This window comes from Saccoglossus kowalevskii, chromosome 7 (genome assembly GCF_978046115.1).
Source record: "Saccoglossus kowalevskii chromosome 7, keSacKowa6.1, whole genome shotgun sequence".
NCBI lineage: Eukaryota > Metazoa > Hemichordata > Enteropneusta > Harrimaniidae > Saccoglossus > Saccoglossus kowalevskii.
In genome coordinates, this window is record NC_140647.1 from 31,753,738 (window position 1) to 31,768,921 (window position 15,184).

The window sequence follows — 15,184 nt, forward strand, 5'->3', positions numbered from 1 at the left end:
TCCTCCCTATCCATCTAGTTGGGTTCTAGGTCATCCCCATCCCTGGAGTTGAGTTCTAAGTCCTCCCTATTAATCTAGTTGGGTTCTAGGTCATTCCTATCCCTGGAGTTGAGTTCTAAGTCCTCCCTATCCATCTAGTTGGGTTCTAGGTCATCCCTATCCCTGGAGTTGAGTTCTAAGTCCTCCCTATCCCTGGAGTTGGGTTCTATGTCATCTTTATCCCTGGAGTTGAGTTCTAAGTCCTCCCTATCCATCTAGTTGGGTTCTAGGTCATCCCTATCCCTGGAGTTGAGTTCTAAGTCCTCCCTATCCATCTAGTTGGGTTCTAGGTCATCCCTATCCTCGAGCTGGAATCTAGGCCATCCCAATCCCTCGAGTTGGGTTCTAGGTCATCCCTATCCCTGGAGTTGAGTTCTAAGTCCTCCCTATCCATCTAGTTGGGTTCTAGGTCATCCCTATCCCTGGAGTTGAGTTCTAAGTCCTCGCTATCCATCTAGTTGGGTTCTAGGTCATCCCTATCCCTGGAATTGAGTTCTAAGTCCTCCCTATCCATCTAGTTGGGTTCTAGGTCATCCCTATCCCTGGAGTTGAGTTCTAAGTCCTCCCTATCCATCTAGTTGGGTTCTAGGTCATCCCTATCCCTGGAGTTGAGTTCTAAATCCTCCCTATCCATCTAGTTGGGTTCTAGGTCATCCCTATCCCTGGAGTTGAGTTCTAAGTCCTCCCTATCCATCTAGTTGGGTTCTAGGTCATCCCTATCCCTGGAGTTGAGTTCTAAGTCCTCGCTATCCATCTAGTTGGGTTCTAGGTCATCCCTATCCCTGGAGTTGAGTTCTAAGTCCTCCCTATCCATCTAGTTGGGTTCTAGGTCATCCCTATCCCTGGGGTTGAGTTCTAAATCCTCCCTATCCATCTAGTTGGGTTCTAGGTCATCCCTATCCCTGGAGTTGAGTTCTAAGTCCTCCCTATCCATCTAGTTGGGTTCTAGGTCATCCCTATCCCTGGAGTTGAGTTCTAAGTCCTCCCTATCCATTTAGTTGGGTTCTAGGTCATCTTTATCCCTGGAGTTGAGTTCTAAGTCCTCCCTATCCATCTAGTTGGGTTCTAGGTCATCCCTATCCCTGGAGTTGAGTTCTAAGTCCTCCCTATCCATCTAGTTGGGTTCTAGGTCATCCCCATCCCTGGAGTTGAGTTCTAAGTCCTCCCTATTAATCTAGTTGGGTTCTAGGTCATTCCTATCCCTGGAGTTGAGTTCTAAGTCCTCCCTATCCATCTAGTTGGGTTCTAGGTCATCCCTATCCCTGGAGTTGAGTTCTAAGTCCTCCCTATCCATCTAGTTGGGTTCTAGGTCATCCCTATCCCTGGAGTTGGGTTCTAAGTCCTCCCTATCCATCTAGTTGGGTTCCAGGTCATATCTATCCTCGAGTTGGGTTCTAGGCCATCCCTATCCTCGAGCTGGAATCTAGGCCATCCCAATCCCTCGAGTTGGGTTCTAGGTCATCCCTATCCCTGGAGTTGGGTTCTAGGTCATCTTTATCCCTGGAGTTGAGTTCTAAGTCCTCCCTATCCATCTAGTTGGGTTCTAGGCCATCCCAATCCCTCGAGTTGAGTTCTAAGTCCTCCCTATCCATCTAGTTGTGTTCGAGGTCATCCCTATCCTCGAGCTGGAATCTAGGCCATCCCAATGCCTCGAGTTGGGTTCTAGGTCATCCCTATCCCTGGAGTTGGGTTCTAAGTCCTCCCTATCCATCTAGTTCAGTTCTAGGTCATCCCTATCCCTGGAGTTGAGTTCTAAGTCCTCCCTATCCATCTAGTTGGGTTCTAGGTCATCCCTATCCCTGGAGTTGGGTTCTAAGTCCTCCCTATCCATCTAGTTGGGTTCTAGGTCATCTCTATCCTTGAGTTGGGTTCTAGGCCATCCCTATCCTCGAGCTGGAGTCTAGGCCATCCCAATCCCTCGAGTTGGGTTCTAGGTCATCCCTATCCCTGGAGTTGGGTTCTAGGTCATCTTTATCCCTGGGGTTGAGTTCTAAGTCCTCCCTATACATCTAGTTGGGTTCTAGGCCATCCCAATCCCTCGAGTTGAGTTCTAAGTCCTCCCTATCCATCTAGTTGTGTTATAGGTCATCCCTATCCTCGAGCTAGAATCTAGGCCATCCCAATCCCTCGAGTTTGGTTCTAGGTCATCCCTATCCCTGGAGTTGGGTTCTAAGTCCTCCCTATCCATCTAGTTGGGTTCTAGGTCATCCCTATCCCTGGAGTTGAGTTCTAAGTCCTCCCTATCCATCTAGTTGGGTTCTAGGTCATCCCTATCCCTGGAGTTGAGTTCTAAGTCCTCCCTATTCATCTAGTTGGGTTCTAGGTCATCCCTATCCCTGGAGTTGAGTTTTAAGTCCTCCCTATCCATCTAGTTGGGTTCTAGGTCATCCCTATCCCTGGAGTTGAGTTCTAAGTCCTCCCTATCCATCTAGTTGGGTTCTAGGTCATCCCTATCCCTGGAGTTGGGTTCTAAGTCCTCCCTATCCATCTAGTTGGGTTCTAGGTCATCCCTATCCCTGGAGTTGAGTTCTAAGTCCTCCCTATCCCTGGAGTTGGGTTCTATGTCATCTTTATCCCTGGAGTTGAGTTCTAAGTCCTCCCTATCCATCTAGTTGGGTTCTAGGTCATCCCTATCCCTGGAGTTGAGTTCTAAGTCCTCCCTATCCATCTAGTTGGGTTCTAGGTCATCCCTATCCTCGAGCTGGAATCTAGGCCATCCCAATCCCTCGAGTTGGGTTCTAGTTCATCCCTATCCCTGGAGTTGAGTTCTAAGTCCTCCCTATCCATCTAGTTGGGTTCTAGGTCATCCCTATCCCTGGAGTTGAGTTCTAAGTCCTCGCTATCCATCTAGTTGGGTTCTAGGTCATCCCTATCCCTGGAATTGAGTTCTAAGTCCTCCCTATCCATCTAGTTGGGTTCTAGGTCATCCCTATCCCTGGAGTTGAGTTCTAAGTCCTCCCTATCCATCTAGTTGGGTTCTAGGTCATCCCTATCCCTGGAGTTGAGTTCTAAATCCTCTCTATCCATCTAGTTGGGTTCTAGGTCATCCCTATCCCTGGAGTTGAGTTCTAAGTCCTCCCTATCCATCTAGTTGGGTTCTAGGTCATCCCTATCCCTGGAGTTGAGTTCTAAGTCCTCGCTATCCATCTAGTTGGGTTCTAGGTCATCCCTATCCCTGGAGTTGAGTTCTAAGTCCTCCCTATCCATCTAGTTGGGTTCCAGGTCATCCCTATCCCTGGGGTTGAGTTCTAAATCCTCCCTATCCATCTAGTTGGGTTCTAGGTCATCCCTATCCCTGGAGTTGAGTTCTAAGTCCTCCCTATCCATCTAGTTGGGTTCTAGGTCATCCCTATCCCTGGAGTTGAGTTCTAAGTCCTCCCTATCCATTTAGTTGGGTTCTAGGTCATCCCTATCCCTGGAATTGAGTTCTAAGTCCTCCCTATCCATCTAGTTGGATTCTAGGTCATCTCTATCCTTGAGTTGGGTTCTAGGCCATCCCTATCCTCGAGCTGGAGTCTAGGCCATCCCAATCCCTCGAGTTGGGTTCTAGGTCATCCCTATCCCTGGAGTTGGGTTCTAGGTCATCTTTATCCCTGGGGTTGAGTTCTAAGTCCTCCCTATACATCTAGTTGGGTTCTAGGCCATCCCAATCCCTCGAGTTGAGTTCTAAGTCCTCCCTATCCATCTAGTTGTGTTATAGGTCATCCCTATCCTCGAGCTAGAATCTAGGCCATCCCAATCCCTCGAGTTTGGTTCTAGGTCATCCCTATCCCTGGAGTTGGGTTCTAAGTCCTCCCTATCCATCTAGTTGGGTTCTAGGTCATCCCTATCCCTGGAGTTGAGTTCTAAGTCCTCCCTATCCATCTAGTTGGGTTCTAGGTCATCCCTATCCCTGGAGTTGAGTTCTAAGTCCTCCCTATTCATCTAGTTGGGTTCTAGGTCATCCCTATCCCTGGAGTTGAGTTCTAAGTCCTCCCTATCCATCTAGTTGGGTTCTAGGTCATCCCTATCCCTGGAGTTGAGTTCTAAGTCCTCCCTATCCATCTAGTTGGGTTCTAGGTCATCCCTATCCCTGGAGTTGGGTTCTAAGTCCTCCCTATCCATCTAGTTGGGTTCTAGGTCATCCCTATCCCTGGAGTTGAGTTCTAAGTCCTCCCTATCCCTGGAGTTGGGTTCTATGTCATCTTTATCCCTGGAGTTGAGTTCTAAGTCCTCCCTATCCATCTAGTTGGGTTCTAGGTCATCCCTATCCCTGGAGTTGAGTTCTAAGTCCTCCCTATCCATCTAGTTGGGTTCTAGGTCATCCCTATCCTCGAGCTGGAATCTAGGCCATCCCAATCCCTCGAGTTGGGTTCTAGGTCATCCCTATCCCTGGAGTTGAGTTCTAAGTCCTCCCTATCCATCTAGTTGGGTTCTAGGTCATCCCTATCCCTGGAGTTGAGTTCTAAGTCCTCGCTATCCATCTAGTTGGGTTCTAGGTCATCCCTATCCCTGGAATTGAGTTCTAAGTCCTCCCTATCCATCTAGTTGGGTTCTAGGTCATCCCTATCCCTGGAGTTGAGTTCTAAGTCCTCCCTATCCATCTAGTTGGGTTCTAGGTCATCCCTATCCCTGGAGTTGAGTTCTAAATCCTCTCTATCCATCTAGTTGGGTTCTAGGTCATCCCTATCCCTGGAGTTGAGTTCTAAGTCCTCCCTATCCATCTAGTTGGGTTCTAGGTCATCCCTATCCCTGGAGTTGAGTTCTAAGTCCTCGCTATCCATCTAGTTGGGTTCTAGGTCATCCCTACCCCTGGAGTTGAGTTCTAAGTCCTCCCTATCCATCTAGTTGGGTTCTAGGTCATCCCTATCCCTGGGGTTGAGTTCTAAATCCTCCCTATCCATCTAGTTGGGTTCTAGGTCATCCCTATCCCTGGAGTTGAGTTCTAAGTCCTCCCTATCCATCTAGTTGGGTTCTAGGTCATCCCTATCCCTGGAGTTGAGTTCTAAGTCCTCCCTATCCATTTAGTTGGGTTCTAGGTCATCCTTATCCCTGGAATTGAGTTCTAAGTCCTCCCTATCCATCTAGTTGGGTTCTAGGTCATCCCTATCCCTGGAGTTGAGTTCTAAGTCCTCCCTATCCATCTAGTTGGGTTCTAGGTCATCCCTATCCCTGGAGTTGAGTTCTAAGTCCTCCCTATCCATCTAGTTGGGTTCTAGGTCATCCATATCCCTGGAATTGAGTTCTAAGTCCTCCCTATCCATCTAGTTGTGTTCTAGGTCATCCATATCCCTGGAATTGAGTTCTAAGTCCTCCCTATCCATCTAGTTGGGTTCTAGGTCATCCCTATCCCTGGAGTTGAGTTCTAAGTCCTCCCTATCCATCTAGTTGGGTTCTAGGCCATCTCTATCCTCGAGTTGGGTTCTAGGTCATCAAAATCCTTCGAGTTGGATTGGATTCTAGGTCATCGCTATCCTTTGAGTTGGATTCTAGATCATCCTAATTGGGTTCCATGTCGTATCGAGTTGTGTTGCAGGCAATCCCCTTAATTGGGTTCTAGGACATTCCCGAATTTGTTTATAAATTAACTACTGAGTTGGGGTTTAAGTCATCCCGGACTGTGGTTGTAGATCACACAGTAAAATTGGTTCTAAAAGTGTCAACCCCTTGAGTTGGGTTCCAGGTTACTCCCAGGTTTAGCTCTAATTCATCCCTATGTTTGATCACCCCCTGAGGTGTTTTTAGGTCATCCCATAGGTGGGGTTCCGGGTCATTCTAGAGTTGGGTTTTAAGACATCAAGGGCTGGGTTCCAGGTCATCCCCGGATGTTGGCCTAAAAAGGTTTTTAGTTGGGTTCCAACATTATCTCTTAGATTGAGTTCCCGGTAATCCCTATATTGGGTTCAAAGTCACGCCTTCGTGAGTGGGGGGTGGTGGTACACCCACAAATAAGGTATACAGATATGCTCCGCTGTTTTTACCACCTTTTCACGGTCGAGCCGATATTTTTCGACCAATAATTTTAAAATTTTCGGCCATTTCAGAAAAAAATTAGTCCAATTTGGGGGCCAAAAACCGCCTGCGGAGAACTCAAAATCAAAGTGAATACCCCTCCCCTGAGTTGGTTTTCAAGTTATCCTCTGAGTTGGGTTCTAGGTTATCCACCTTCACTCTGAATAGCTGCATACATATTAGTGATACATGAACACACTAAATTTAAAGCGGGGGAGTCGTCATCTGCGCATGCGTCAGATGGCCATAGCGTGTCATTGTTTACAAAAAGCATCCACCCATGAGCCTTTGCGATTTTAGCGTGTGTTGTTATCGTCGCTTGGGACTCAATTCCCGTGCGTGCGCAGGTGACGACCCTCCCGCTTTAAAAGTGGACTAATCTTTGAATAGACTCATCATTCTGGATAATCTGGACGAGACAGATATGTTGGATATTACCCCCAAGTATTGGTCACGTGACTGAGGCTTATCGTGGTGATTACTGTAGTCGTGACGGAATGATCACAGATGGGAGTCCTTTAGGATTTAAGACGCCGGTTCAGTCGTTATGTTTGCTTTAATTTATCAACATCACATTTGTATTGCACTTGACTTTTAAATTGCCTTGACCTTAGCTACATGTACAAGTAATTAGTAAACCAACGTTATAAATTAGAGTGTCAAATTCAGCTCAAGGTCGTCTGCTTGTCGTTCACCAGTATGCTACCAATAATTATTCTTACTACAGTGTCTATTATGCTATGGTCAGAACAACGGCTTATTTGCATATTTCTTTTATCCATGCCTAAAATGGTGGCGCTGTGTTCTTCTTAATTGGGTCAGTAGAAAATTAATTTCGTCGTATAGCCATATAATCATAACGTTTTGTTCATCAGACATTTTTGTCAAGTGAATTTAGCTGAATTTGGTAAATGCGTTGACATAAAGTAGACGTTATTGTATGGTGATTAGAAGGCGTGCGTTTTTCTACAGCATTTGGTTATATTTTTCGGGTGGTCTGATCTTAAGGCCAGGAATGTAAATATGTTGACCGCATAATAAACTGTGTGAAGATTGTGGTAGATATGCCAAAGATATAAACGATCCCAAAATCTTGTTGCGCCCATCTTGGCAATAAGGTATTGTTTTTTCCTTTACCTGTGTATGGATGATGAGTGTTTTGCATAAATTAGAAGGGGGTGCACAATTTGAGTTGAGTTTAGGGTTTGCAAAAAAAAACAAAAAAAAACACGACATTGATTATACCTCTTATCATCGCCGTCATCACTTGTTTATCATCTTCAGTCATTTTTCCTGGGGCAACTGGTGTTGTCATGTCATACTGAGACTTTAAAAAAGTACAAGGAAGGAAACCACTGACAGAGTCAGAAACAGACTGAGAATTTGTCCAGGTGATGTAGCCATAGTGAAAGGAGGGGTTCATACTCTCATTTCATAGGAGACATTTATGTTATCAATGAAGCTCTTACCCTTGTTAAGTTGTTTGTCATTTTGTTTCCTCAGTAATATATTCTGCCATCAATTGATTGAGTCAATACAAAACTACTTAAAAGATTATACGTGTATGGTTACCCAACCTTATAACCTAACAGTCTGACCAATCAGAGAGCAGCTTGTTTGTTGACAGGTTTTTCGACGTATCATGTATGCATACAGTGAAGATAGCATTTGACTGCTACACGTGTAATATATTTCGATTTTGCTCTCTTTGTGCATTTTTATGAAACTGTTGTTTTCAATATTATTACTGAAAATGTCTGTTTCTGCATTTTCTACCCAAAATATACAAAGTAATTCAAACAATATTTACAGACTTCCCGTCAAAATGTTAGCAAACTAGGAAAATACCGCGTCCAGCGTTCATCCCATGCTGCTTTGTTCTCTTGCTATTCGTGTTCAAAAATGGTGACTTCAGAATATATAAATAATTTACTCCTAGTTTGTATTCATGTCATGAATATTTTTGTTTTATCAATTTCTCTGCCAATTATGAGTTGTTATGCAATTTGCTTTGATATATGAGAAACGTTTGTGGAAGAATTAGATTAATCCGTTGCTGTGGGACCTGTAAAACCTCTATTAACCTCAAGGTTGTGCTCATAGTGCCAAATTAAAGAGGTAGAAAACGTGCGATTTACACAAAATTATTTCTGATTTCCTACTCTGAAATCATATCATAATTTAATTAATACCATGATTGCATCAGAAAATTGGAAAATACCGCGTTACATGCGGCTTTGTTCTCCTGATATCCATGTTCAAAACGCTGACTTCAGATATCATTAATTGCCTTGATGGTATTCGTTTGTAGACTATTTTGTGAACTCTATTTAGTGGACAGTTTATTGTCCATTTTCTCGGTCACTATTATTGATTTTGGGAATCGATACTGTGCTTATATATTCAATGTAACAGTGTCACGTAAACAATATGGATGCGTTTGTTGTTTTTTTCCACGTGCAAAATATTCGAATTATTCACATGGATATTACGAATATATTGTATATTTCATATGAATCCCACATTGAGCAGACAATAAAACATTTATATTTATTTCATTCGAGTGAACAAAAAACATGTCCGCAGAATGACATAATATGTTTTAGGACATTCTTTGTTTAAATGAACCTCTCCCATGAGCAGCTAACATCGTATAATGCGTTTAGCATATAATAAGCAACATTTGACGAAACCCCGAGCGGTTTATATATAAAGTGACTAGTTGATCATCAACCGGTACAAACCAAGTTAATCCATGTAATGTGATAGAAAACAAGTTATGACTGACCGGCGGACATACAAACATCGAAGTAATCACACCATACAGCGCCATTTCTAGTTAAACTATCTGGCGAAAGTAGCTACCTTGTCCCACGCACACAGCTCGACTCACCCAAATAATAAAACGCATCACGTGAAAAATAAAACAAATAATCACTCACAAATTCAACAGCTCAACACCGAGCTTAAACCAAAACACGCAACCCATGTTACAATACTAAAATCGTTGCAATATCTCAGCTGGAACTTCAGTGGACAAAAATAATATATACTTTTTACAAGCAGGAAAATGCACAAACAAACATAATATTTTCATGTGAAATTAGACTAAAATCTTTTTAAATCACGGGTTACACTGTATTATATCCATTTTTATACACAAATTATAAAGTGTAAGTAAACTCTTTTACGCTCTTGGTGAAACTTCAGAATTATCTTCGTTTTACTTAAAATGTATTTTAATGATTGAACGAATCATTTATATTTGAACTACGATATACATGACTTTGTGTGATCTCCAAAAATTATATATTTTGTCCAAGTTGATTATCGCTAGTTTAAATTAAAATTCATAATTGGAACTATAATTCCAGACGTGGTTCATATCCAATTTAATGGCGTACACTAATATTTTATCTCAGTGAATCACAATAAAAAAAATTAACACGAATATTTTTCTTATATACCTTATCCTGTTTTATAAATACTTTATAATATAAACCATAGGTTTCTTTAATGCATATCTCATGCCCATATTAGGTATGATGTGAAACATAATTCTTAACAATAATATTCGGAAAATTATTAAATTATTCCCTGAAAATAGATATGTGAGTACTATACTTTTTAAAACTTAAATAAATTTCAAAAATGTCAATTTCGACAACTGTAATCAGACACTGTAATACATATATATATATTGAGTCCTTTTCACAATTGATTGTGATAGTGTTATTACATGTAGATATTTCTGAATGTCATGTTTTATTATCTAGCAGACGGTAAATATTCCTTTCAAGCAATGTCGACACGTTGCATATTGCATTGGCAAACGTAAAACCTGGACTCCCGAAGACACATGCTTTGAATATTACATTCCTGGCAATTCAATATTTACACCGCTATGTGTGGAGTCTGTGAGAAACCTATGTTTACTGACTAGCTGCAAGTTGGGCGGTGCGTGACTCGGAAGCTAATTTATCACAGGGCCTGAAGCAATAACAAATAACTCAGCATGTCATTTGATTAGTGTTGATTTATTTAATTCGTAAATCAGACAGTTCTAGGCTAGGCTGTCGTATTTTATTGAGTGACCGTAAAAGCAGTTGCGGTAATTTTCGTATTTATTGAAGCATGTATTTCATAATGTAATATATTAGACCAAATGCTTGAAAGGATACTGCTCCTTATTACAATTCATGAGAATATTGGATGCCACGACCCCACTGCCAATCATCAATCGTCAGTGAATAACTTATTCCTTTAGCTGTCAAAGATCAGACATAGTCACGAAAACGTCATGAATTCCGGCGTGTAAAATCAACCTTAAGGTCCCCAGATCTAACTTCAAGTATCATCAATAATTGAACGCCTCGACTAGGAGAAAACATAGCGCATTTTTACACTATTACGTCGTGAGACTTGTGCCGTACGTGACATTCATTGTACCGTTTGTATACCACGGCGTACGGAGAATTGGGTTACGAATGTTGGGATAATACTAATAAGTTCATTAGATTTTGACCTCGGTTCGAATACATTTTATATGTTTCAATTTGAAGACACTCATACTGAGTGTCATACGAATGTCGTTTGAAATATGATTCCATAGAATGCATATGTGTTAATGGAAGATTTAAGTAATATGGTCTTTGGGCAAATCGAATAAACGTTTGTTTCTGAAACATAGGCTTCTGCCCGGTACATTTGTTGAAGGAAGTTCGAAATGTACAGCGGAGACAACTCGTATGGGGATTTGTAAGCGATCAACATAATTCGATTCTATAAGTGATTTTAAGTCAGCGTAGCAGGGTATTTGTATAGGTAAACAAGCGAACACCATTACTTCGGATTCGTTGTAACATTGAGTTACTCCGTTGGTAAGTCATAGTGAATTCGAGAACGCATGATGAATATATGTAATATAGAGTCCTACACCACGAAATGTGCATGCGTAGAGTAATCAAGGAATGTAAACAGTCATAACGATATACAAATTGTGTAGTTTTGATTTGAAATATATTGTAGCAGTTGTGTAGAGTCACAAGAGTCAGCAATATATGGAGCACGATTAAAGGGTAGCTAGAGGCCCTTTAATGCAATCAGAATAAAACTGCACTACTTATCAGAGGCTATGTACTAAACCTCCTGTGGCACATGTGATAAATGATAACCCCACTTAATTCTTACTGTTGTATGAGGCATGCTTTTTTTTCCTGGCACCACATGTAACGTTCAGGTATTGGCTATGGCAACTCTAAATCAAGTATGTGACTATAAGTGACCATATTTTTTGGCAACTACTGTAGGAAGGGTGTTTTAAAATATCACCCATCTTCATATTTTGCTCTCTAGTGTATTATTATTGAGCAACCCTGGAAGCGGTTTAAAAATCTAATAGCAATTTCAGTGTGTGTGCATTCCTTATATGTGCTACGTGTTTTTACCTGTAAGTAATGCATGAGAACATTCACTCCGTTGTATTTTAAACAAGTTGCATTTCATCAAGTGTTAGCACTCCCGGCCGATTTAGTAAAGTCGGTTGTAATTGGGAAACAGTCAACAGTAGAATCGGTTGTAATTGGGAGAAAATCCAACAGTTTTAGTCTCAGGACTATTATATAATTCTACGAACAAAAGTACTGAAAAAATATGACCGATTGTTTCACTGGGTCAATTTCAGTCAAACATATGGTACGGTATACGAAATAAATCATGTTGTTGACCCCTGAAATGTATTGGAGTTGATTGTCTGTAACAACGAATCCATTAGAAGTTTACAGCTAACCACCAGCAATACCGTGTGTTTATGGGCAAATGACACCTTCTCATCAACCAAACTGCCACACACATTTTGGATTTGGTAACCCAGTGGTAACTCTTTCTGCATATAATTGACCTCGTGGCTTATGATAACATTATAATTATCCAATTTTATGGTTCATTGGATCGAGCAAGATTTATACTAACGTTGCGTTATGTAGAACGGTTTGACGACACTTTTTAGTTATTATCTTTTTATTTAGCAAATCCATTCCCGAGTTGGGAAGCTACGATTTGAGAAGTGTTTTCAAATCGACTGGAATGGTGGAGAATTCTGAGAGTTGACATGCCTTGTAGGAGAAATAATCACTCTGTTGTAAATGATATACTACATGTATGTACAGTTGATTCATTACGTTGTCTCTGTTATTATGCATCTGTGTCGCTTCCATGACCAGCTACAGGATTTCAACAGGTGTGACGTAATCGCTCTATCTTGATCTCACACAATGTCCAGCTGACATCCATCTCATTCCTGAATGTTTCAGCTCACTGTTGACATTTTTGTTTTTCATGTTTCCTCCAATGAATATTTAGTGCCGAAAATAATATATATGAAAAAATTGAATATGAATTCGGATTGAAATATACAAATTTGAAAAAAAAAATTATCCCAGGCAATTGAAAATAATATTATATCTAATCGATATCCAATCTGATTAAAATCTGATATAGTGTACGGGCTTTAATTATTTTGGCTATAAACTTATTTAAATTTTTTTTTTATTATATTTGTTATTGATGCCCTTTTATTTTATTATTATACTTTGATTTTGAGATTTTTTTTTAATTCCGCCCTACCTACATCTGATCCGACGCCTATGTATGTCCCGTTCAAATCTCGCGTAAGTAACAGCCAATCACAGACCCCCTTTTATACAGGCTGTCGGTTGCTTACTTTTCAGTGTATACGGGCAATCTTTCTGTACATTATATTTTGCCCACTTGAATAAACCATTAATAGAAAATTGTTAGTATATTTTTATTTGCAAAAGAAATTCCACAGCATTTTACAATTTTTGTCATTACATTGAATATTTTTTTCACTTCCAACAAATGTGTACACTTCCAGATACATCTTCGCCAGCCAAGGTTCGTTCATTCAGTCATCGCTTCAATTTTACATCACTGAGCATAATTATCTAGAATGGAAGCAAAAAAATAAGTAAATCGTAATGATTAGAACACTGTAAACAGCTATAGTAAACAATGCAAACTGATTTTAAATTGTATAACGGTCACCGGCCCACGGCATCGACGCAGAAAATTGGAGCAAACAAATATTTCCTGATCAATTGCGATGTGTTGCAAATAAAAAATATTTTATTTCAGTCCAAATCAGCTCAATTACTTTAATAAAGAGTTATTGTATAATGTACAAAATGTTGATACAATTTGATGAATATTTACAGCTTCAATACCGTAGACGATTTTGGCCCGATCGTCAACAAAACATCACCCGTCTCCAGGGCAGGCGACTGGAAAAAGACACTGGTGTTCGGTCGAACCGGTGGAAACAAAATCAACACTCCCAGAATAACTATGCGGAATAACGATCTAAAGTCGAACCATTCGAGTCACAATATTAACATAAAAATGACTTTCGTTGCATTTGACAATGATAAACTTACCGAAAAGCCGTGTTATTCACGGTCGCTAACGTCGGTATAATCCGCCATTTTATTTGAGTGTGTTTGCCACCCGGTGACGTCATCATGTACGCTATAGAAGGAGGTATGTGATTCGTTGACTAAAATCGTCGATAGTGGGTCTCGTTGAAATCTCGTTACATAGGCGTCGGATCAGATGTAGGTAGGGCGGATTTAAAAAAAATCACAAAATCAAAATCAAAGTAAAATAATGAGATAAAAGGGCATTAATAACAAAGGTAATAAAAATAAAATTAAAATAAGTTTATAGCCAAAATAATTAAAGCCCGTACACTACATCAGATTTTAATCAGATTGATCGATATCGAAATATATCATAGACGCAAATGGGAAAGAATGAAACCCTCTTTATGAGGGACAAATCAAGTCTCGTTGTCCTCTCGCTTACAACGAGATCTCGGCTGCCATGTTCTATTCAAAATTTGAAACGGTCTTAAAATATAAAAACAAACTAACAACTAATGCGCAAAGAAAGATAAGTGAACATCAATGCATCCACAGGTGTATATATATAGTTGGCGTTTCGAAAAGGAATGGAAAAAATGAGTGTCTATATGAGTCACTAGACATAAATCATTCTAAGTAATAATCAGTTTTAATTTAAACTCGCGGGATTTATTAGACGAGTGAGACCAACCGTGAACCTCAGAGTGACTTATTTATTCACAAATTGATGATGGTGCACTAAAATCATTCCTTTCATAGTGTCTCATTGAATTCCGACCATTTATTAGTCAATTTTGAGATATATGTGAGAAATATGTAGATGTTTAACTAATATCCATAGAAAGTAATCTTCATGCGAAAAAAGAAATAAATGGGATGACAATTGAGCACAAGATGTTTGCAAAAATAGGTTTTCTCCAGAATCGATAAGTCTGTTGTCAGTCAAGAATTATATCATTATACTGTTTTCTTTGATTTTGACATTGTTTGCTCTAAATACTATCTAATTGTAACGATTAAAATACTAGGACAACGTTTGTTTGTGACGTCATTACTCCTCTTGCATTCTAATGCAGGTTAATACATTCAGCTAGTGGAAATAATCGTGAATTCATGAAAATCAATATTGCGCAGATCAACTTGTTCAGAACAGATGATAACTGAACCGATAGCTACAACTGGTTCAAGGTAGTAATTATACAGAGTTTATCCCTGAATGGGCACAAGCTTTTAGAGATACAACATCGACGAAAACATATTTTCGTTCACGCCGATACTACATGTTGATGACCAAAATAATTGAAATTTATCGTAACTTAATATTTTGTACGGATAAAACATAGTACAATATTGAATATTGCATGTTCTTTTCCATATTTTGTGTGCTGGTAAGTTATCCCATCCACAGGCTTGTAATACAGCAAGGTACACGCTGGCCATTTAAATTTACTGCAGTCTTGTACACGTCTCCGACTGTATTTGTAGATCATATATGGTGTGACCTCAATTGGCGTTTGCCTGCATCTGAATTAGGTGCCACGGAAGCAAACATAATTCAATCTCTGGTTACAAAATTGTCTGAGATGCATACAGATGATGATGAAAATTGAAAATAAAATGCTAGAATGTGTATATACAGACTATCTGAACAGTTTCCAAATATACACGAAGTTTAATAAAATGGCTGAATATATATATATATATATCATAGTAAT

General features: G+C 40.2%; 1 long non-coding RNA gene across 1 annotated transcript; it reads right to left on the bottom strand.

Annotated features, from left to right (window-relative positions):
* Window positions 1-12,821: 12,821 nt before the first annotated feature.
* Window positions 12,822-13,669, bottom strand: LOC144354053 (uncharacterized). The gene is made up of 2 exons (XR_013420934.2): window positions 13,485-13,669; window positions 12,822-12,995 (listed from the first exon to the last, which is right to left on the bottom strand). It is a non-coding gene; the product is annotated as an uncharacterized LOC144354053 (long non-coding RNA).
* Between the last annotated feature and the right edge of the window lie 1,515 nt (window positions 13,670-15,184).